Source organism: Leptonychotes weddellii, chromosome 1, assembly GCF_054177405.1.
Source record: "Leptonychotes weddellii isolate Sample4059 chromosome 1, ASM5417740v2, whole genome shotgun sequence".
Taxonomy (NCBI): Eukaryota; Metazoa; Chordata; class Mammalia; order Carnivora; family Phocidae; genus Leptonychotes; species Leptonychotes weddellii.
The window spans coordinates 138,865,797-138,890,679 of NC_138369.1; the positions used below are offsets into that span (position 1 = coordinate 138,865,797).

Genomic DNA, 24,883 nt, shown 5'->3' on the forward strand with positions numbered 1-24,883 from the left:
CTGCCTCCAGATTTTATGTCATAATATGTAAATTGTTGTTTAAGTCCAATCAGTCATCATCTTTGATAGGATGAAGGCTTCTTGGGAGTGTCATATTAAACTAGACAGCATGGGTGGACAAAAAAATGTCACAAGGACTCCAGCCACCAAAAATCATCTGACAGTATAAGCGCAGGTCTTGAATTCAAAAAGGAAAAATAGGCATAAGGATTGAGAGAACAGGAAAAAGAAAAGCATAGGTATACATGGATTTGCAACATGGCCTGCACCAAGGAATTTAGTCTTTTTCTTCATAATTCATTTACAAAAAAATATAGTAACATGTATGGATCCTAATGAAGAAATAAACATGCTCTCCTGCCTCTGTCTATACTTAGATTGTTTTTGTGGCCCCACACAAGAGGGGGAAAAATCCAATATATGGCAGTAATCTTAAGATTTTTATACTACCAAAACTTCAAGATTTAATAGAGAACATTTTCAGCACCTTCCATGAACAAATTAGAAACATCTCTATTGCTATCAGTAAGACTCATCTGCTAGGCTAAGAACTTAACCTCCTCTTGCTGTGGATTCAGAATTTTATGAATATACATTATATCTGTTCTTTATTATATACTGTTTGTTTAATGTTAGACACTAATCCTTTCTGGGACAGAGGAAGAAACCAGAATAAGATGAGAACATAGAATCATCCTGCAGAATTTATAGCTAAGGACAGAAGGAATTTTGTTTTCTTTTGGATCACTTTAGACACACTTTGGAACTGTAGTTGAAATTTGATGGGCTGCAATTTAACCATATCTTTCCGTTAATACTAAAATGTTCTCTTGCCTAAAGCAGGAAAGATTTGGGTTCTTCTTCCTTAGAAATCCTAGCAACTTCTTTGCTCTTCCTTAGAAATCCTAGCTCTTTCTTTGCTGGTGTATATTTTGTCTACTGATCACAGAATGAAGTGACAGAAATGAGGACAGTGGGACAGAAATCCTGAGGAAATACCTCTGATCCCACCTCAGCAAGGAAGGCGCATAAATTGACTCTTCAGCGTTGGCTACCCCTGGCAGAAAAGAAATAGCTGCCTGCCTGGATGGCTAATAAGCAAAAGAATACTTGAAGGGGTTGTTTACATAAAGTGAAATCTACTATTGTTATGGAGATGAGGTATGTTGGTGATAAATATCACTCCAAGAGAGACCCACAACTCCCACCCCAAAAGGCACAAGAGGTAAATGGCCTATCTAGTTCTAGTTTTCTTATGACCCCGTCTCAGGGACATCTTTACTCAGAAATCTGTCTCCCTCTATTTTTTAGCCAATAAATTGTTATTCTTATTCTTAGTGTAAGAATGACTGAATGATAGGGGCGCCTGGGTGGCTCAGTCGTTAAGCGTCTGCCTTCGGCTCAGGTCATGATCCCAGGGTCCTGGGATCGAGCCCCGCATCAGGTTCCCTGCTCCGCGGGAAGCCTGCTTCTCTCTCTCTGCTGCTGCCCTGCTTGTGTTCCTGCTCTCGCTATCTCTTTCTCTGTCAAATGAATAAATAAAAAAAATCTTTAAAAAAAAAAAAATGACTGAATGATTTATATAACGATTACTACCTTGACCTTCATAAAAGTCTATTTGCCAACTTTCAACTTAAAAGGACCCCAAGTAAGAAGTGTTAAGGAGTACTTTTTAGGACTCACCTCCAGATCTAGTGTGAAGAAAAAGCGAATACTGAATTTTGGATGTACATACGACAGAATGGGGACCATTGCCTTTGTTCTTTTTGAAAAAAGTGAGCTTTTGAAATAACTATATGCTTCTCTATAATCAAAGCCCTCTTTTCCCCAATAATTACAAAGTATATACTTTTCAGTTTCTACTCATGTAATAGTGACTTAAAAGCTCCCTGCTTAACTAGCAGTCATGGATCCAGTGACCATTTATGTGTCCGGAAGTAATGAATGTTCGGTTTTGTATGTGAATCTCTTAGAACTGTATCCTCGGAATAGACTAGATTAGGGCTTAGATTAATAGATTAAGTTAATTATAACAGGTATAAGAATAGATTATGCTGTTAGAAAATACACCAAAGACCTTTATAGAATAAAATTATATAAAAAGAATAGGCTAGTAAAAAATTGAGAATAGGTCGGATAAAAGAATAGATAGGACTAAGTATTTTAGAGGACGATTCTCTAGAAATTTAATAAATGAGCTGCTTATTTAAAACATTGTTATATTTATATTAAGGGCAATTTAAAAATAAGATCAATATAGAAATTCAAACTCTTAGCCATAAATGGTGCTCTGTGGCCGATCACCCAGGAAGGCTGCAGTTATGCTCTAGCTCAGCTTGTGGGTGATGACACTTTCACATCTACCTTCATTGTCTCTTCTCTGCCAAAATGAAACTCACTATTTGAGAAACTGTACCTGAAAACAACTATTTTAATACTTCAATCTGCAAGTTAATGACATGGAATCTAACTTCCATGCAAGGAAATATCCCAGGTAAACCCTGGTAAACTGATTTGCCAGTCTTCTGACAATGCTAGGACACTAGGTAATAACCAACCCAATGTCATCCTAATGTGTTTTCTTTCTTGGCCCAATGAGAGTTCTGGTGAACTAAGGCAAAGCTAGAGTTACGATCTCACTCCACTTAACTAGCAGAGCTTTAAATTTTATCTCAAATGACAATCAATCAGTCAAATTTCCAATCTATTTATTTGGTGCCAGGCACTTTAGAATTCTAAGGAAATGTTTATTAGGGGACCAGTCAATATGGAGAAATGTAGAAATGGTATGCCATTGGTGTCTGTCCTGGATTCTGGTCTTTGATTACCTTGATTATCTAGACACATGGTTTCCAATATGAACAAACTCAATGTGGTCTAAATTATCGGTAGCATTTCGATACATCAAAACAAAAGCCATTTTAATTTAAAATTATATTTTAAGAAGGAGTAAGCAGGGAAAAGTGATGCAAAATCACATTAACAACAGGACACCAGAGATTCTAAATGGTTGTAAATCACTATTTTAGATGTTGAGGACAGGGAATACATGCTTTCAAAGTATGGTACTTTTATGCACAGTGGCCAAATAGCAATAATTTGAGACTTCAGAGAGAGGACAGTCATTTGAAATAAACACTCAGTAAACTAGTAAATAAATAGAATGTCATTAAATAACGATTAACGTTAGCCTTCTTCACAGGAGGGAAAACAAACCTCCCAAGTGGCAGTTCATTCCACTACTCCATCACCACATATATAGAGAGAGAATTTCATAATAACTGTACTAGCTTGCATATGTTAATAGCTGCTAAACTAATACCACACACCTGAACATACATATCCATGTTGCTTACTTTATGTGGAACATTTCTTCTCTCTCCACAAATTAGAGTCTGCAAGGGAAGGCATCTAACTGTGTTTTCCTGAATCTTCTTTTAAGTCTTGTATTTTCCATTACCCATGATGGTTTGGTAAATGTCACTGATGGACTGAAAATAAAGAATGACTAGCTCTGTGGGCAAAATAGCATCTAGAAGTAGAGCACAGAAAGTTAATCAAGAGTGTGAGAGGTAAAACAGAAATTTAAAAATAGCTGTAATAGTGAAATGTATAAGAAGCATGCAAAATATAGACATTTCTACTATTTCCTCTGAGCATAGATCAGACACTTAATCATGCTTGTTCTGAATTCACTAAAATTTGAATGAGCATCTTAGAGAGAGTTATAAAACCCCTCCCAATAAAATTTAAATTTAACATTTTGAGAAAAAATGTTCTTTAAGGAAAAGTCAAAGACATTGAGACTTTTTTACGCATCTTAGAAAAAGGAAGGTTGAGATACTGAGCTAATACCAGTTTTTAAGCAAGTTAAGGGAAATAAGAAATTAGACTTTCTCTCTTTTCTTCACTGAGGACCCATTGTAATAAAATATGCTTATCCTACGGCAGAAAATCTATAGGTTTGATAATGAGGTAGGTTCTTGATAATAAGCCTTCTGAATACTGAAAGGGAAGTTGTGGGACTGTCTTCTGTGAAGCTCTTTAGCTTAAACCTGATAGTTTCACATCTTCCTGTAACAATCTACATGTGTCAGGGAGAAGAGAAGGAATGATTTCTCTAGGTGGTTCACATTTTTCAGGAGTTTCTTCTCTCTCTCTCTCTCTCTCTTTTAGAGAGAGATAGTCTTATGCAGGCTCCACACTGGGTGTGGGTCAATCTCACAACCCTGAGATCATGACCTGAGCCAAGATCAAGAGTCAGAAGCTTAACTAACTAAGCCATCCAGGCGCCCCAACTTCTCTCTCTGTTTTAAAGTCACTGTTATTCAGAGGCAAAGCTGCTGGAAGCCGCGGGGACTTCTCAATGTGCTTGGCGTATGTGAAAGCAATAGCAGTACCACCAGGGTTTTAGTGGCCAATTCTCAGGAATCACAGGACATTATCTTTGTTACATATGGTCACATATGTCGCCATCACACTAGGTTCTGATCATTTCCTTTAACAACTGATTTACTACAGTTGCTGTAGGACATCTGCTGAAAAAAATGTGCTTGTGAACAAAGAGATTAGAGCATATTGTTCAGTGTTCTGTAAAAAGTTATAAACTGTTAGTGGAAAAGTTACCACATTTCACCTTCTGCTTGTTGCTGTCAGTACTCAAAGTCAAACCCATTACCCTTAAACTTACATCATTCCCTTCCTACTGTACTAAGTGAAGTGTTTTTGATTCATCCCCAAAACATGAAGCCAGTAAGTGTTGGTGGTATCTGCTATAAAAAAAAGGGCAGAGGCCCACAAAATGCGATTAGGGGAAAGACATCCTCAATTAGGAAAAAAAAAAAAACTCTGCCACACTCTTTCTACTTGCCTAGCACTCATCTAGGAACTGGAGGTACACAGGTAAATAAGTTTCCATCAGTAAAGAGTGTTCACAGACTAGTGAGAGAAACAGACATGTAAATAGGTAACTCTGGTACAAAGAGATATGTACTGGAGTAAAGGCATGTGCAAGGTACTGTATAGATTCACCTAGGACAATTCTGGCTTGTGACTATGGTCTTGATACAGTTATTCACAGAGGCCTTTCACAAAATATGTCCTGGTTTGGACAATAAATTATATGGTTACCCTATAAATAGCTATAACCGTCAAATCTGCCTGAGGTTGTCTAGCAAGATTTTCCACAGATTAGGACAGAAAATCGAAGAGATTAAGAATTCTTTGCCACACATGTTGTCTACATCCAAATGGAAATGAAAAACTTAGTAGACTGACTGACTTTCATTTCTTCCAGCATTGTCAGAGGAATAGAGTGGGAATTTAACTCATGTGGGGTGAGGAGAAAAGGACAAAGCAGGACAATCTAAACCCACTTACTGGTATATGATATGCACAAGGGGTATCTTTAAATGAGCCATTAAATTATGGATCCCCTAAAGCTCTCAGGATTGAAAGGTGGTGCGAGAAAAGACTAGAAGCCATAAAGGGAATTTTAGAAAGACAGCTTAAGGTTCAACATAAGGAACCTTATTTGGTGCCAAATTTTGTACAGAAGGGTTCTAAAGCAGCATAGGGTTGCCTGTGAGGCTGAGCCCCCTATGTCCCCTGTTGGTGTGCAGCAAAAGCTGAATGGCTGCCATGAGCAAACTCAGGCACTAGGTCAAAACTCAGGCCACTGGTTATTTAGGGTTCTATACACATTGCTCGTCCTATTATTTTACATTTTGCATGGGGTCTTTTTGAGTAGCTTTTAAGTAAGAATCCTATTCTTGGGAAAATGCCTAGAAGCTAAAACAAACAAACAAAAAAGGTAGAAATATCATAAAAAACAAACAAAACAAACAAAGCACAGTTCGTATGAGCTAAATGCTCTTGTGACCCACTCTGAACACACACTAAAAAGAGACCAGGGAATGTCAATACAGATTTCACTGACCTTATTCTTTGCCACTCTTACAAGGAAAACAGCTATTAGACACATAATATTCAGAGGACACACCTCCCCCAGAGGTTCCTACCTCTTGGACACATACTCATTTGCAGGCCAAGTTGCCTAGAAGTCTCTCGATTACCAGTTTGATTTGCATAGTTCCGAGGTACGTAGGAATGGGACCTGTGGCAAAGCTATCATTAAAGAGAAACAAAGCAGAAGACTGAACAAAGGATACATTCTGTGCAAAGTTTGAAGTTTATACCATCTCAGTGATCCTTGTCATGGTAAAAAAGATGTCCACCCCTTCCCCCACCTAAAAAGAATAGCAGAGAGTGACAAAAGGAGGCTCCCTGGAGGTAATACGGGAGTGAAGAGTAGGGGAACTAAAGACTGTACACATGAAGAGAGAGAAGGGAGTTGGCATGGACACAGGAGATGCGGCCAAACACCCTGCCTTCACAGCAGAGATACGTGATTAGGTTGGAATCACTTTCACCTCTTCCCCAGGGTATGCAAGTAGGAATAGGTCAGGCTGGGGCAAAAGGAATGACATCTTGATGAGGCTCAGCTTTGCCAGGGGCCTAAGAAAGGTGGCAATAGAGCTAGAGCCAGAATATTCTCACTGGTCCTTTTATATGAAATCTTGAATATCTACATTTACAGATTAAAAGGTTTTCCAGTACACCAGAGAGAGAAAAGTCTTCTGAAGGCAGTGGAAATGACTTTAGTTCTCCAGTGGTTAAGAGTATAAGGGCTTAAGAGTGAGGAAAGCTGGTTTCAAATCTGGGCTACTTAACAGATTTATGGTAACGTAATTTAAATTTCTCTAAGTTTCAGTTTCCACATGTTAAAAAAATTATAATGCATATACCACTGAGCTCATGTAAAGACTATATTACACATGTAAACTGTGTAACACATGTAGTGTCTGGCAAATAATTATTGACAATAAAATTTTCATTCAGTGAGGACTGTTATCTATTTCCGTAACATTGTCTGGTCACCCATACCAAGCTCTGCCTCATTTTACGTCATTACTTTCTGTCTGGTCCTTGACATTCCACACTGTTTCAGCTTTGACCTGCTTCCTCAGATACCATGGTATCTGTCTGCTTCAAAAACTTCATGCTTCTGTGTTCTTTGAAAGGTCTACCTACAATTATTTGTAAATTCAGTGCTAACAGTGTGCAAATATTTTTAAATCATAAAAAAAATACATGGCGTTTAGGAAATACTATTCTTGTCCTTGAACTCTGAAGGCACTCTTCATCTCTGATAATATTGACCCTGAGCCCAGTTCACATTGAGTGAACAAGGTATTATTATTTTATACCCTCTTCCCAGGAGGTTAAAATGACTCACCAAAAGTCACTCGGTGATCTCAGATGAGGAATCCAGTGAATCAGTCTTGAAATCTCAATCTAAAAATCTGCCAGAATCTCCATTTACTGAGAAAAAGTCATCCTAGAGAGGATGATCCCCAGTAAATTTTATATTATGATATTACTTTTTTTTTTTTTTAACCACATGCTTAAAATGTTTTCTGGATCTGGACTGGCCCTCTGCTTACCCACAGAATACAGGGAGAAAGCTGTGTAAGTTCCCTTCTCCACAGTTAAAGCAGTCCTTGTCACCATCATATGTTAGATCACATGTCAGTGTCTGTGACATAGTCAGGCCTTGGCTTCTCAGGATCCACTCATTACAAGTGAATTTATGTGCCTTGAAGCATATGGCCTTGATATATGATCCTGGAGCAAAAGAGCAAGGTATTTCAAGCTGGCCACAATTTTATTGACTCTCACAGGCTTGCTTTGTAGTCATTCCAATAAACTAGACGAGAAATTCCTGATGCTCCAAGCTATCCAGTCTACAGGACTCCATTTCATGATTCAGAGTCCAACTAAACAACTCAAGAGTGCTTTTGTGTGACACTGTGACCACAGGAATAAATAATTGCTTAGCAATTTTCTTTGAGGCAGAAAATTCTAAACATGGAGGAACCATTTCCCCTTAATGGGAGCCAGAAATCCTGTAAGTGCTTGAAATGGCATTCACAAGTCTGAATGGTAAACAGATAAAAACAGGAGCGCACCAGTTGCACAAATGACTTGCTTGTCACAAACTTGTCATTGCAGTAATCTAACATTTCTTTCCCAGAGCCCGATGGAAACGATGGAACAAACAGGCCCTGCTGACGTTTTGGCTCTGCTAAGCCTTCCTCGGAGCTAAAGCATCTGCAGCATCTTCCTGTTCTAGACCCTTTATCTGTTGAAGTTAGCTGATACTGTACATGTCAAAGAAATGTTTGACTATTGCATTAACAAGCTGATGACAAGCAAGTTATTCCTGCAACTGAAATACTGCTGCTTTTAGTGGGCTGCCATCCTGACCTTCATCCTCTCCTACAGAAGAACCCTAACAGAGCGGAGCACTAGGGAGATACCAGTATTGTTGCCCGAGGCTGTACAGATAGACAAGGACCACCTGTTTGGAACTTAGGCACAGCGATATAGGGGACACACCAGGCAATTCCATTCGGGTTATGGATAGGATCTCCTGGTAAAACATAAACGTTGCCAACACATTGCACTGTCCCAAGGATTCTCGTGCTGGAATAAAGGGAGCTGCACAGAAATTCATTTTCTACTCTACCTCCTCCATTCCCCACACACATGGGGGGGACCCATATATACTTTATAAAATGTTAATAGCTGGGAAAGTTAATGAAAAGTGTATACCAGCTTCAAACCTCGTTTTTGCCAGTTCTTGGAGTTCCTCCCATCAGTAGCTTCTCTCCTAGCCTCCTCCTCATTCAGGATAGCATCTGGAACTCTCTAGACCTAGTCGGAGCCATGCTCTTGTCCATGAAAAGTCAGGTGGGTCCATTAGCCTCCTCACAGAAACCTTCGACAGCCCTCTCTAAGACAGCACCACTTCATCTCCAACCTCAGCTGCCAGCAGGGAGTGCTCATACGCTGTGCAGCTTCCAATTCTTGCCTTGCTGTTTGAGTAGCCCTCCTCCCTAGGGGGAACCCACCCCTGGTGTTCCTTGAGTGTGCAGTGTGGTGGGTCCCAGGCTATCAGCATACGGAGCTGAGCTGGAGCCTGTAACAGGAGCCTGGCCTGTTATGCCAGAGTATTCTGTCTCCGCTGGTGCCTTGGGCGTATCAGCCCTGGGAACAATGGAGCCTTCACCCTCAGACTTTGGCCTTTTCATAAAGCTGAGCGTCTCTTACTCATCAAGGTGTCAGGTGCCCTGTATTTTTTTTAGACCCTCGGTTAAAGGTGCATTGATATTGTCTTGTCTGGTGTAAATATTGATGAGAAAAACTTGCATTCTCAGACTTATTTTCTGCTGTTGCCTCAGGTGCTTTCATTTTTAAAAGTCTTGTGTAAAAATGGTTATCATCGTTCAGCCATGAGACCCATATTTCTTGCCATAGTAGTGACTGGGCTTACCTTTCTTTTAGATTTGGTGAACTGACCACAGTACTGTCTCCCAGATGAAATGTTCTACTCCCATTCCAAATATCTCACACTGCAATCTATACCTCCGCTTTGTTACCTCAGAAGACAGGTGGGAAGGGTATGAGAGAGGGTCCTGTTTTTTCCACAGTTAAGGATACTACCCCTGGAAAAGGAGGTGAAGGTAGTTTGAGGTAGGGCACTTATATTTTCTGTAAAAGAACACATGTAAATGAACTATTGGAATTTTAAATGGAGTTCTAGTGACTTTTTCTTTTTAAAGTTCCTAATAGGATTTCTGTAATGATTTTGTGTTTTATTTTTTTAATAGAACTTAAATGGCAAAGAAATAATATGCTATTTTTGATTCAGGAAAAAAATAAAAGTCTTTTTTAATGGGAACTCTCTTTTTAAATACACGTTAGGGAATAGATAATGGCACCAACAATAAAAAATGTTCTCTCTTCCTAGTCTAAGGGATAGCTGATTAGTGTATGTGTACGTGTTTTTAATATGTGTTTACTTATTTGATTGTTTGTCTATTTATTTTAAGAAAGAAAAGAAGGAAGAGAGAAAAGAAAAATTCTTATGCTAGAGTAATCTCATTAGATTCATCGGGTTTTAGGGCTGGAAAGGAACTCAATGATAGTCTATGACTTTGTATCACACTCACGCTTGAGAGATGTGGATACTGAGACCCAAAGATGTTTAATAACGTGAACAAAGATACACAACAAGATTGTGGCAGAGCTAGGCCTAAAAATTTCTTTTAAACAAACAGTGTCATTTGAATAATTCACAATGATGGACTTAAGTATAACGGGGCATTTGTTTTTTGGAATAACTGGGTTTGTGCCCTGGCTAAGCCAATTTAGGGATATACACTTGAATAGTTTGGAGACATTTCTTCCTAAGCTGTAGTTTATCTGAGTCATGTAAGAAACCATTACAATTTCAATTAAATGTTTTCGCTTATAAGATTTCAAAGAAACACTTACCCCATTCCCATTTTAGCACCTGAAAACATGTATTTTTTAATGGATCTGTTCCTTTAATAAGTATTCGTTTAAGTAGGTCATATTCTAACATTCTTGAATATAAAAAATCTTTTATCAGATTAAAAGAAATCTGGTTTTTATTCCCACTTTTAGCCATGTTTGAGTTGGTCCTTGTTGTCAGTTTCAACAAAACACTGATTAAGTTAAAACATCAATGTTTTTGTTCATTTTGGTTCTTTTAGTTTAGCACAAGGGAAAAATAAAAAATGCATTTACCTTTTTGCAGCCATGACAATTACATACTCTATTTTTCATTTATGCAAAACTTTGTTTTTGAGGGTTTTCTTTTTGTTTCATTTCTCCGTTTTTGCATTTTCCAAACACCTGTACCATGGCTGGTGGCGAGAGCAGCAGTGGCTGACGCTTTTCCTCCACGCTTTGAGGGGAAGAGAATTGGCTGGAATAAAACCTTGCCTTCCACATGGTCGACTTGAAATACGGCATTGAAAAGGTATCGTCTCTTTTTTCTTTTCTGAAACCAGAGGTGAAACGCACGAGCCAATCGCAATGTTGATGCCAAACCACCTGTTGATTCATATCAGAAAAGTCCTTGGCAAGGCACCCCCCACTTCATCTTTTGAAACCCTGACTAGATGATTTCTGTGCATTGGTAGCATCATATCAACAATATATGCTGCTGGTCACTCACTTAAGAAAGCCAAGATTCTACACGTAGTCAAGAGATGAATTGAAAGTTTTGCTTTTGCTTTGACAATACAAACACTTTGTAAGTATGTTTGGCTGTGAAGTGTTTATTGATTCCTGGAGTATTGGGATCTATCGTTAGGGACAGTGAAAAGAAGGTGACGCTAGAGCTTCCTTTCACCTTGATTAATTCTAGTTAGGAAAAGCAGTAGTCTGTCTTATCAATTATTTTAAAGTAAAATATTTCAAGCACATAAAAATATAAAGAATAATGTGAACACAAAAGAATCCACACCCAAATTAAACAAATATTTGGCACACTTATTTCTAAACCTGTTTTTTTGTCTTTTATTATTCTAAGTTACATAAAATGATGTACACAAATTAAGTATATAGTTTGATGAGCTTTCACGTAAGTACATATCCATGTGACAACACCCAACCCAAGATACAAAACATTCACAATACCTTGGAAGAGTTCCTTGTGCCCTCTTGAGTGTGATATTCTCCAAACCTTTAACAAAAGGTTAAAAACAAGCAAAACTATTCTGACCTCTATCATTATGAATTAGTTTTACATAAGCCAATAGCCATAGTATGGCTTATATAAAATGTATTCTACTACAGATATCACTAAAATCTGTTTGTTGAGTCTCTCATTGTTAGACGTTATTTCTGGTATTTCCCAATCACAACCAATACTGCAGTTAACATTTTTATACATGTTTTTAAATGGAGGAGGAGTTGCTTAACTATAAGAAACATGCATTTTCAATTTCACTAGGAATGTAAAATTTCTCTCCAAAGTGGTAGTAGCAATTTATACTCTCATTAGCCATCTGTGAGAACTTCTCCACATACTTCATAACATTTGGGATGGCTAGACTTTTAAATTTTTTGTCAATTTGATAGGTATTAAATAATATCTCATTTAAATTTTTTTTTTTTTTTTTTTACTTATAAACCATTGGGATTTCCTTGTGCGTGTTGCCTGTTTGTATCTTTACCTATCATTCTGTTAGGTCATTTGTTTTGCTATTGTTACTTGGAACGGTTTTGGTTTTGGTTTTGGTTGTAGTATTCTGGATTCTCGTCCTTTGGGCAATAGAGATTACAAATATATTTTCTTAATCTGTGTCTGTAGTAGCTTATTTTGAAAAGTTTCTAATTTTAATGCAGTTAAGTTATTGATATTTTAACCTTTATAGTTTGTGCTGGGGCACCTGACTGGTTCAGTCAGTAGAGCATGCAACTCTTGATCTCGGGGTAGTGAGTTCAAGCCCCATGCTGTGTATGGAACCTACTTAAAAAAAAAAAAAAATATATATATATATATATATAGTGCTTTTATGTCATTTAAGAAATCCTTCCATATGACAACCTTCCTTTATTTTCTTCATTCCTTTATTTTCTTCTAACAGTTTAAAAGTTTGGCCTTGTACATTTAGATCTCTAAACTTCTTGGCATCTATTTTTGTATGTGATATCTTACATGTACCCTATTTTATTCTTTTTCCATGGATAATCCAATCATCCCAGCACCATTTAACAAGTTAGCCATCCTTACCCACTAATCTGTGATGCTATCTCTTGCCTACATTAAATGTTTTTTAGGATCTTTATTTCAACCAGTAAACTGTTTCTCTATTTTTGTGCTGACACCACAGTGCCTTAATTATCATAGCTTTATAATATTCTTGCTGTCTGATAAGGCAAATCTCTCTACACTGTTAACATTCTCTTGGCTCCCCTTGCCTTTTGCTATTCAGTATAAATTTAGGATTAGTTGGTCAAGTTTTACAAAAGCCTTGCTGAATTTTATTTGTAATTACATTAACTTTAGAGAATAATCTGGGGGAAAATTGACATTTATATAAAATTGTGTCTTTCTACCCATTAACAGACTATATTCCTCTACTAAATCAGATCTTCCTTCATGTTCTTTAATAATGTTTTATAAGTTTTACCACAAAGGTCTTGCTAGAAGCTATTTTGTTAGATTTCTTCTCGTATTACTTAGATTTTTGTTCTTTCATGTGTAGATTCTGTTTTCCTTTTCATTGTTTATTGGTCATTATTGGTATATATTTAGCAACTTTGCTGAACTCTCTTATTAGTTCTAATGACTAAACTGAAAATTCTCTTAGATTTTTTTACATAGGCATGTATATCATCTGTAAATAATGACAGCTTCTCTCTTAAATTCTAGTTCTTAAGTGTTCAATTTCTTTTTCCTGTCATATTGCATGACTAAGAACTTATATAGTATTGAATAAAAGCAATGATATTATGAATATCTGTTCTATTTCTTACTTTAATGGTAATTTGGCAAACGTGACTTTTGCTTAGCATTTTGATAAATCGAAATTATTGTGTTAAGAAAGTTTCCACCATCTATTTTTAGTGTGCAATGCATTTTTAATCAGGAATACCAGTCAAATTTTATCCAATGCATTTTCTGCATCAATAATATGATAAAATTACCCATTAATATGGTAATATTTTACATGATATTAATACATTTCCTGATATTAAACATTTCTTACATTCCAGGAAAAAAACTTTACTTAGTCCTGGTGTGTTTTTTTAATCCACTGTTGAGTTTAATTTGCTGATATTTTATGTAATATGTTTGTACAAGGAGATTAGTCTTTAATTTTCCTTTCTTAAACTGTTATTGTAGAGTTTTGGTGTCATGGTGATATTAGCCTCATAAAATAAGTTGAGCAACATTCATTTCTTTCTTTTTTTTTTTTCCTATTTCTGAAATAGTAGTCATATTAATAGGATTACCTATTCTGAAAATGTTGTTAAACTTGCCTGAAAAATCATCTGGACCTGGTATTTTCTGTCCATAGTGGGAAGGTAGAGTAGGGTAGACTTCTGAGTATCAGTTCAATTTCTTCCATGGTTACTGGTTTATTCAAATGTTCTATTTCATCTTAAGTCAATTTGAATACTTTTTTTAAAGAAAAATATACAATTAACAGTTAATCTACACTTTCAAACTTATTGCATAAAATTGTTCATAATGGTCTCATGACTTTTAATTTTATCTTTAATAGGCCCCCCTCTTATTCCTAATATTATTTATCTGAGCCTTTTTTCTTACTCATTGTTAGACATTTTTCTGTTTCATTTACTTTTTTTAAAAAACCTGTCTTTTGATTTTATTTATCTACTTTATTGTGTCTTTGTATTCTATATCATTACTTTGTGCTTTATCAACATTATTTTTTTCAGTCTACTTCTTATAGTTTAGAACATTTTTCTTTTTCTAGATTCCTGTGTTAAATTATTACTCATTTCATTTCGATGCTTTTTCTTATTTTCAAAGATGAATTTTACTCTCTTAAGTTTCCTTCCAAGTTTTTCATTAGCTGCATAGCTTGTTTTAGTTTGTAGTTTTGTTCAATTTTAAATGTTTTGTAATGTCTGCTTGATTTATTTTTAACCCTTGGGTTGCTCAAAAGTGTATGTTTTTACTTTCTAAACATAAATTTACTCTATTTTTATTACTGATCCAGAATTTAATTGCATTATAATGAGAGGATGTGTTTTATATGGGTTCAATTAAAATTTTTTTTTAGTTTCTTTGTGACCTGGGACATGGATTTTACTGCTGACTTAAAATCTGTAGGTGGCTTATCTATTTCTCTAGTGCTCATATTAAAAATTTTATATGTATACCTAGCTATATATTTTTCTAATTAAAAAATAATCCACCTTTTAGTATTTCTGGCTTTCTCCTTAATGTAAAAAAGGTGCCTAGCATGTTTTATCTATTTACTAATTATCAATCTGTTATGATAATTGAATGGAGTTTTAGTTTTATCTGTTTGTTTTAAAACATATGCAAAAGTGGTTATCATTGATTTTAATAGTTAATGCCTAATTATATGTACTCGTATATTTAAGCTATTGCTGTGTCCACCATTATTCTTGGATGATATGGCTTCCTTTCTGGGTTCACTTTTCTTCGTGTTCAATTACATCTTTTAGTAATTCTTTGGTAGAGCCCTGGGAAGTATACTCTTTTTATATATCTAAAAATGTTTTTATTTTATCATTTATCTTAAACGGCAATTTATCTGGGTATTTTTGTTCAGCAGTTGAGGATATTACTCAATCTTACACAGTTGTTCTTTAACTTATCATTACTTAAGAGAAATCTGCTGTCAATCTAGTTTTCATCACTTTGTAGGTAGTCTGTCTTTTCCCTCTGGTGACTTTTAAAAGTTTTTCTGTATCCTTGATGTCTTATAGTTTCTCTCAAATGTGTCTAGATATGGATTTATTTTGAACTATCAGTCATGAACTCAGGGTTTACTTTCTAATCTCAGGTCTCTAATGCTAGAAAATTCTCAGTTATTATCTTTTCCTTTATTGTTTCTTTGTTATTACCTCCATTTTCTTCAGGGATTCTTATAAGATATATATTGCTGTTTCCTAGTCAATTTACATATCTCAATTACTCTTTCATTTTCTAAAAATATATTTTACTTTCTGTGATTTTTTTTCTGAGTGCATTCCTTAATATTACCTAACTCACTAATAATCTCCTTGAAATTGCCCAATTTTAAATTATCCTATTTCATTTTTAATGTCAATGAACATATTTTTAATTTTTAAGATTTCTGATTGGTTCTTTATTCACCTATTATCTTTTTGCTCTCTGTTGTTATTTAATAATTTCTTATTCTCTTATAAGTATGATTTTTTTTTAATCTCTGAGCATTACAAACATATTCATGTTGAGGTCATTGTCAGACAATTCTATAAAATCAAATTCACATGTAGTGAATGTTCTAATTATTAGTTTTGTTGGTTGTTTTCTTATTAGATTCCTTGTTATGTTTTAGAATTTTGTTTTGCAGGTTAATGTGGGTCACAAGGCTTTTTTTTTTTTTTTACTTGTCTCTTAGTTTTCTTTCTTCCTCTTTTTTCCTTTGTTCATACATCCCTGACTAGTGGTTTTACAGTTACCTCTGTTGGGATTCCTGGATTCCTAGCCCCAATCCTAATGTTGTAGTGGTAGTTTTCAGCTTTTTCTCTTTAAGCGTATTTGATCATGAGGCTGTGTCTTTATCCTTCCACCTCTCAGTGCCTACAGCTCTATAAGCTATTGCCCCAGGTAGCAGTTGGCCATATTTTTTGCAGCCTCTTACTGAAGTAGTGAGCCAGCCTCAGGTCCACAATTTCATATGGAGCCTTTCGGCCTCATTACTCTAAGAACTAGACTCCCAGCCACCTCTGTGTGTTTCTGGGTCCAGATTTGAGTAGGCTTATAGCTTCAACCCCCTTTGCTGCTTTTAGTTTCTTTGTAAAAATGATCACTTGCTTTTTTAAATTTCACTCTGCTTCTTCAGTTTTCTCATTTTATACTGTATCAGTTTTTTTGGTTAACAGTATATCTTAAGTGACACTCCTTTGATTTTCACCTCTCTTTTATTTAGATGTATAATTTTAAAACAGGTATTGTAAATAATAGTTGTTATTGAATGTTTAGCTGGACTAGACACTGAACTTTATAGGTACTATCTTATTCAATCCTCTCTATAATCAGTTATTTTTTATTCCCACTGTATAAACTAGGAAATTGAGGCAAATAGGCTAAATAAACTCCCCTCTAGGAAAGAGGTTATAACTAGTCAATGGCAGAAGTAAGATTTGAACTCAGGTTTCTCCACTACCAAAACTAGTGCTCTTAAAATACCATTATATGTTTAGATTTTGTATTTAAAAAAAAAAAAACAAAACTATGCTATGGTGTTTGTTTTTTATTTTTAATAAATTAACTATTATTTATTTTTGTAAAAATATATCTGGTCCTACCTCAGAAATTTTATTTTATATTGTCTGTGTTTTTATACATCCTTGGTCATGTCCTAGCCCCCTCTTTTTTTCTCTCCTTCTCTCTCTTTCTTCCTCTTTTGATATATGATGGTTCTATTTGTTATTAATCTACCAATTTAGAAGTTATAAAGCATAGTTTATTTTTCTAATAACGATTACTATTATTTTTAAAACTCCAGTCCTATTTTCTTTAATTATCATCATTATTGAAATTGTATACTGTATGGAATGAGAAATTTAGGTTGCCATTTCTTCATTTCTCCTCCTGTTCAATTTCCCATTTTTTTTTGTTATAATACATTACGTCAGTTATAGATAATTTTTAGTTTTACAATACAGCTGTAAAGGAGGATAATCACAAAAAACTAAATCACTTATTTGAGTAGTAGAGAGCTTCTAACAAAAAGTAGATACTTAGTAAATATGTGTTGAGTATGAAACGACTGTATCTGTTTTATGTATACACACATGCATACAGAGAAAGAAAACATAGCTGCAATGTCATTAGAGTCTCCCTCTGCTGCTGATGACCCACCTATTCATTTAAACTTTGGATTTTATAAACTGTTGGGCCACCATATGATTTAATAAGTACTCTTTCTTTCAATTCTTTTGTTAGGCAAACACATGCTTTGTGAACAAACCCTTTGCAATCAATGTGCCTCTATCCTAGTTAGTCCCACTCATAGCTAGTTCCATCTTTGCCCCTTCTATCCTACCCTACCCCTATAAATAATAAGTATATCTGGCAACTCCCATTCTCACATCAGTAACTACCCTTAAGTTTTCATTTGCCAAATACTGTATGATTCTTGAATGTGAAATAGTGATTAAATATCAATAATTGTATCATATTCAATTGCTAATAGCCTGTGTTCTTCCAGAATACTTCATGTTGTTTACTCTAAATAGAAGCATTTTTGGGGGCGCCTGGGTGGCTCAGTTGATTAAGCGACTGCCTTCAGCTCAGGTCATGATCCTGGAGTCCCGGGATCGAGTCCCGCATCGGGCTCCCTGCTCGGCAGGGAGTCTGCTTCTCCCTCTGACCCTCCCCCCTCTCATGTGCTCTCTCTCTCTCATTCTCTCTCTCAAATAAATAAATAAATAAAATCTTTAAAAAAATAAATAAAATAAAATAAATAAATAGAAGCATTTTTTTAAAGAATTTTATTTTTTTTAAGATTTTATTTATTTATTTGAGAGAGAGAGAATGAGAGACAGAGAGCATGAGAGGGAGGAGGGTCAGAGGGAGAAGCAGATTCCCTGCCGAGCAGGGAGCCCGATGCGGGACTCGATCCCGGGACTCCAGAATCATGACCTGAGCCGAAGGCAGTTGCTTAACAACTGAAACACCCAGGCGCCCCTAAATAGAAGCATTTTGAAGTAGTTCTTATTGCTTTATTTTTTAAGGATAGTTCTTAAAATCCCCAATTATAGTCAAAGGAAATTCTTTATAGAAGATGCTAAGAAAATTGGATTTTCCTTTGAATACCACTAGATATTAACAAGAAACTTAATGATGATCTGTAACATGCTAAAAAAATATGATGCTTCTATTGTAGCAAAGTAGACTAAATAAAACAATGTAGATTAACAAGAAAAAAGCAAACTAGTATAAACTGGGTCATTGCTGGTGTGCAAATTTTATGGAAATTTTAATGGCACATTTGATCAATTTATAAGAAGTGCATATTTGTGTTTATAAGAACACTCAAGTTTCCTATGTGGCTGATTTTAACAATCTTTTATATGTAAGAACAGATTGAAATTAAACTGTCTTCCTAGCTGTTTCTATTCTTTAAATTGTAAAAATGATTTTTATTATTCTCGATTTAAAAGTCACTGAACTGGGAATCAGGAGACTTGGTTTCTGGCCCCAGTTCTGTCATTTAACTAGCTCTATTCTCTTGAGTAATTTATTGAACTCTTTGAGTCAGTTTTTTATTTGTAAATATAAAGAGTTGGACTTGATGCTCTGTAAAGCCCCTTCCAATTTTCATGTCTAGTATTCAGCATAGTATCTGTCTGTATGTCTATCATATATAAATATACACATAAAAACTTAACTGCATATAGGTTCCATACATCAATAACCTAAGTTATTCAACAGAATTCTTCAGGAAATATCCAAGAATGGGATTAATTTTCTCCTGAATAAGGCAGTTGAATTTAGCTGATAGATAAATAACTGGGAGCTATAGTAGGTTCTTGATCTGGATTAAAGCAGCATGGTATTTTCAAAAGTACTGTTAGGCAGCAATGTATAGAATGGATCAAAATGGAAGAAATCTGGAATAGAGGCAGGCAAAATGATGCCATGGTTCAGGATGAGATAAGGAGAGTCCAGAATGTAGTGATAACATCAGAGATGGAGTGGAAGCAAAAGATATGAAGATACTGAGATAAGTATTTGTTTAAAAAAATCTAAAAAGATTATGAAAAGAAAAATCACAGAAGAGGAAATACAAATGTCTAATGAACATGAAAAAGTATTATAACTCACTAGCACTTAAAGGCATTATTTATAAAAATAATACTTCTCAATGTTGGTAAGTGTGCAGTTAAACTGGCACACATATAGTGATGGTGGGGATATGTATTGACATGAAATTCCACAAAGTAAAATGGCATTGTGTTATGAAGAAACTTTCTTTAAAAATGTATCTTTTTGACTCAGTAATTTTACTTCTAGGAATCTATCTATCGGGAATAGAAACTCTAGACCGAGATTTATGTATAAAGATGTTCATCACAATGTCATTTACAAAAGTGGAAAAAGAGAAAAACAAACCTAAATATTTAATTGGAGAAATTATTGAACAAATTATGGGACATCCATAGATATCATTGCATATAAGATATTTTTAAAAATTCTTTTACTAGAAAATGTTCATGAAATAATGTAACAGAAAGTACCTGATCCAAAAGAAACTTGTACACCTAACATGATCCTAAATTTAAAAAATGAAAGTGTATGGTTATAATCGAAGGAAATACATTAAAATGTGAACAATATCTGTATGGTAGAATTAAGTGATATTTTATTTCTTCTTTTTCTTAATTTTAAGAAATCTTAATTTTTCTTAATTTCTGAATGTTCTAAAAATACTATAATAGAAAAATAAAAATTTTAAGCAAACAGCAAATAATTTAAATAATATTAATTCCAAATTTGATGCTAATTCAATTTAAAAGATGAATACATGTTTACTACTTATCACCCCTTAATGGAATTAAAATGTTTTGCTTTTCCAATTTATTAAGCTTTTGAAATATCTGTGATACAGATTTTTGGAATCATATATTGAATATGATATGGCATGTATTTTCTGAATCAGACCACATTGTTTCTATTGCCCAGTGCTTCTCAGAGTCTCTGTTTGGGTTTTTTTTGTATCCTTGTATATTTGCCTCAGGTTATCAGTTCGTGCTCTGACGTTGTAGAACCTCATTTTCTTTAGTCTATCAGTCAGTTCTGACATTAATACACTCAGAGCACATGCACATGTATATGAGATTATCAGAAGGGAAGAAATCTAGATCACTAGGTTTTCAATTGTTTTTAACTTCTAAATTTCTCATCCTATAGAAATTTCATAATCTAATAATAATAGCATTTTGAGTAATTGAGACTCATGAAAATGAAGTAAAGGACACAGACAATATGTCAGTATAAAGTCACTTTTATTGGTAGAATAAATTACTACTGATAAAATTTATCAAGCACCCATCTCAAGAATAGAATCTTGGCTACTCTGTGTAAGAATGAATAAACATAACAACTTACTTGGCTCTGTTCACAGAACTTAGCCAAAAAAGAAACCCAGTTAGATGCCAGGAAGAATGAACCAGATAAAGTTTTATTGGCTCAAAATACACAAGTAGAATTTGTCCACTCCTTTTCTAACAAAACCGTTTAAGTAAAAATGTAATCTTTTTTAAAATCTAAATTCTTTACACTAGCCAATGGCAAAGTACTGGAGTAACTAAACATTTCCAGACCGCACCCTCTTTCCCTTCTGCCAGATGAACGAACCACTCTCCAGCTCAGGCCTCCACTGACTACAAGTTAACCCAGAACTATTTATACACAAGCTCATCTCTTTTTCAGAATGGTAATTCCAGTGAAGGTAGAAGTTATGTCCTATTTATCTTTGTTACCTCAGGTTCTGGCCAAGTGCATGATTGTTGAATGAACCAATGAAACATTAGCAGCTTACTTTAGATGATTTTAGTATCTATAAAGATAAATGAAGGAAAAATTAACTTGGTTTCAAATGTTCGCACCCTATGTATTATTATATAACCAGTTAAGTGATCAGTTAAGGAGCCCACTCTTGATCTCGGGGTCCTGGGATGGAGCCCTATGTCAGGCTTCACACTCAGTGGGGTGTCTCCTTAAGGATTTCTCTCTCTCTCTCTCAAATAAATAAGCAAATCTTAAGAAAAAAAAAAAACCCACATATTTTTCTGCAAGGCACAAAGCTAAGAGTTAAAGTAGTGTAGTTCTTTTTTTTTTTTTTAAAGATTTTATTTATTTATTTGACAGAGAGAGACACAGCGAGAGAGGGAACACAAGCAGGGGGAGTGGGAGAGGGAGAAGCAGGCTTCCCGCCAAGCAAGGAGCCCGATGTGGGGCTCGATCCCAGGACCTGGAATCATGACCTGAGCCGAAGGCAGACGCTTAACGACTGAGCCACCCAAGCACCCCTAAAGTAGTGTAGTTCTTAAGAGCTCTTGCAATGACTAGTATGAAACCCACAATAAGCAACTCAGTCTCTGAATTTCAGTTTCTTCATCTGAAAGATGGGAATAATAATAATGCCTATTTCATAGCCCTTGCTCTGGAGACTGGATGAGATCTTGCATATCAGACAGCATCATGCCTGGCTAAGCCCTTGGGCTATTATTACTAGAATTAATTCCTCACAGGACAGCTGGTTGTATTTGCACATGTATCTTGACAACTGGGACAGAGGGTAGGTGTACCAGCAGGGCTCACACTGGATATAGAATCAGAGAGCTTAAGTGCATACGCCAGTGTGTTTCAAGCTTTAGAGTCTAAGAATTACTTGGGAAGCTCATTTAAAAGGAAGATCTTTGAGATCTTCAAGACATGATAATTCTGTTGATTTGCTCTGGAGTGACCTTGATATATGTCTTTTTAACATCCTCCTCTGGTGATCTGGTGTAGCTGGTCCCATACCAAACTCTAGGTAACCCTGCCATCATGACTCCATCACAGCCTAAACTGCATATCACCTCCAGCCTTATGGCATCATTCCCCATGACTTACCCTGCTGAATACTTAACGTGGCTTTGCTACATAAGTATACATACTGCTTCGTCCTACCCCACGGAAAGCAGAAGGGAAGAATAGGAAAGACAAAGTCAGTCAGGAATACTTGAGTAGCTGCAGTAAGTTATTTGTTATTTTGCATTAGTTGGACTAATGGTCTTTTGCATTAGTCCAAAATGGAGCTGACTTGACAGGTAAGCTTGAACTTTAGAACAGTAGTTTTCCTCCAATAGCTGTAAAATGATTGGCCATAGTGAAGTTTACCTCCTGTTTTTCTTGTGGAATTGCTATCTATAGAACTTAGATGAATAAGCACAATTGAAGTGCAAAGTGTTAAATGCATGCTTCGATTTAGTCAATGCATTTGCACATTGAAGTAATTAGGATGTATTTAAAAGCATTCTGCTTGCAATACTTTGTTCTCCATTTCCTACAAATCAAATTAGTGAGGGTAGATTTGATTTTGACATCATTTTGAAAATATTTTCTTTTTCTTTTTTAAATTTTCTGAGTATTACATTTTTACAAAGTTCAAAACACAACCGTGACTAAATTCATAAAAACAAAACAAAAAGTCCAAAGTGCAGGAAAATGAAAAACAGCACAGAGTAATATGCAGTAGAACAACATAAATCATACCTCACAAATATAGTTGTAATAATACACCTTATCCATGTCTGATCAATTAATAACAGAAACATTCAGATAGCAAATAGCTCATTCTTTTCCTTTGATTGAGAGCCCCCAATTTAATTATTCATCTCAGTCCAAAGAAATATGAAAAGGTAGCCAGACCTTCTAAGAAAAATCTTAACCATCTCCTATTTTCACAGTAGTATTTGTAATGCAATGAATGAACGTGAAGAAAGAATATAAAGAGTGTTTTCCTTGTTTGCTAACAAAGCATTCAAGCAAGATTATTTTTTAAATAAAGTTAGACTTGATAGAACCAAGAAATGCTTATGGAGCTATTTGCACAAAGACAGACCTGAGTTTAAATCCCAACTCTGTATACTGTCTGTATGATCTTTGACAAATTATTTCACCTCCCTGAGCCTCAGTTTTCACATCTGTAAAGTGAGGGTAATAGTATCTACATTGCAGCATCACTTTCTTAACATGCAGTGATGTATTGGAAGTGCTGGAATTTAATATGTACTCAACAAATGGAAGTTATTATTATTAATTCGGGAAAGAAATTTTGAAGGGATAAGAACCCTAAATCTGCTGAGGAAAAAAGACTAAACGAAAATATTCTGTGTTCTCACTTTCTCAGAGGCTGTTTACGGGAGTCTCAGATTTTGTCCGAGAATTTTATCTACAGAAGAGATAGTTTTACCTTTGTAATTTTCTTGCCACCCAAATTGTTGTCCTTAATGTAAATCAGTGACCTCAAAACACATGTTAAGAAATACCATTTATACTTTTGAAGTGCGTATTTGAATGACTATAATTTTCTAATACAAATTATTATCATATTCTTTTGTTGAAGTTAAACAGTACTTTGGACTGGGTGCAGATTACATAAATCCAATTCCTCTTATTTTTTCTATACCAACCTTGTAGTTTTAGAAGTATATGTGTTTATGCAAAGAAGTGAAGGGGAGAGAGAGAATGGACAAGAACAGTAGATTCATTTGTGCTTCATAGGAAGCAGAGAAGCTATCTTGTTCAATCCTGTTGTCAGTGACTAGCTCTGTGTTTCATATATAGAAAGTGCTCAATAAATGATTGTTGAATTAATACATGGGGAGAAATAAAATGCTAAGAAAATATCTGTGTAGCATAAAGGAGCAGCTCAAAAGTAGCGTATGCAGGTAGTAAGCAGAGAGCTTAAAACTTACAGATGGGTGTCAACACTCCTTTAGTCAGGAGGGCTCCATGTGGAACTACTGGTAGCCATCTTTATTCAGAACCTCTAATTTTAGCTGGAGGAAGCAGCAAAACCAGAAGAGCCAACTGATCCTCAGTCAGAGAGTCATGACATGAGCTTCATAGAGCTGCAAGGAACCATACAGATTTGCTAATACAGGATCCTCACTTCCCAGCTGAAGGAAATGAATGATTTCCCCAAACATTTGGTGACAAAGTTTATTGATGCTCAAACTTCGGTTTCCTGATTCTGGTCCAATTCCGTTTATATTGGACCATGTAGCCTTTGTGTTAGCAGACTGTCCCCCTGGGGGTTCCCATATATCTACAGTGGCTTCTCATCTTTTGTCTGAGACAGTGCAATGGAACATCCAGCAATGCCTCTGATTGGAATCTTCTCACCTTGTCTGGCATTTCCCTTAGAGCCTAAGAGGTATCAAAAAACAGATTCTTCCTTTGACTCTTAAATTCACTTTTTTCAAATCAAGAAATAATCTATATTAAATAATTATTAACCAAAAAAGATCATTCAAACTACTTTAGCTCCTTTCAAGTGATTATTAATTGGAGCTAAAAGGAATGCAGAAGAAAGAACCAATATAATTTGACTGGAGGAAGTGAAGGAAGAGTTCTGTCCTTGAGGTGTAGGCTAGGGCAAGGCAAGGCTGGGTGGGCTATGAGGGGGGAGGGGGGCAGGGGATCCAGATTACCCAGGAAGTCACTGAGAGATTTGAATCTCAGAGAAGATGG

The 24,883-nt window shown here is 35.5% G+C and overlaps 1 protein-coding gene across 27 annotated transcripts in view; it reads left to right on the top strand.

Annotated features, from left to right (window-relative positions):
- ZBTB20 (zinc finger and BTB domain containing 20) overlaps positions 1-24,883 on the top strand; it is a 764,927-nt gene that overhangs the window by 496,529 nt on the left and 243,515 nt on the right. For 16 of the 27 annotated variants that reach the window (XR_014138210.1, XM_081796727.1, XM_081833712.1 and 13 more), the window contains one exon: positions 10,813-10,912. The exons of the other annotated variants lie outside the window; for them this stretch is intronic. The gene's annotated coding sequence lies outside the window, so the exon portion shown is untranslated. The remainder of the gene's footprint in view (positions 1-10,812; positions 10,913-24,883) is intronic. 27 annotated transcript variants of the gene reach the window in all.